At 38.8% G+C, this 338-nt stretch overlaps 1 protein-coding gene across 2 annotated transcripts in view; it reads right to left on the reverse strand.

The window, feature by feature from the left end:
• The window catches only part of Lsamp (limbic system-associated membrane protein), a 2,169,735-nt gene that overhangs the window by 1,484,480 nt on the left and 684,917 nt on the right, over positions 1-338 (reverse strand). The window lies entirely within an intron of this gene.

Consider the following 338-nt stretch of genomic DNA (forward strand, 5'->3'; position numbering starts at 1 on the left):
GGGAAAGCTATTTCATTCTCATGGGCAGAGAGCTAACTTTTCAAACTACACAAAATGTAAAAGAATAAATGCAGTTAGGCTAGTTAACCACCTAGCCAAGGGACCAACCTCAAGAAGGCAAGTCCACTTTAAGCCATGCTAAAGAGATAGGAGTAACTATCTCTTTTAGATAAGAACTTTGCCTTCCCAGAACCTCCAGCCCATAGCTTTATAAGTCTACTTCTTTTCAAAATTACTCCAATTAGCATAACTTCCCTTTTATTATGTCTATCTCTGTCCTGGCCAACTTTCCCTAATGTGTTGGGCTTCATTACTTTTTTTCTCTCAAGTTCTTCCTC

The sequence above is a fragment of the Rattus norvegicus genome, chromosome 11 (assembly GCF_036323735.1).
Source record: "Rattus norvegicus strain BN/NHsdMcwi chromosome 11, GRCr8, whole genome shotgun sequence".
Classification (NCBI taxonomy): domain Eukaryota; kingdom Metazoa; phylum Chordata; class Mammalia; order Rodentia; family Muridae; genus Rattus; species Rattus norvegicus.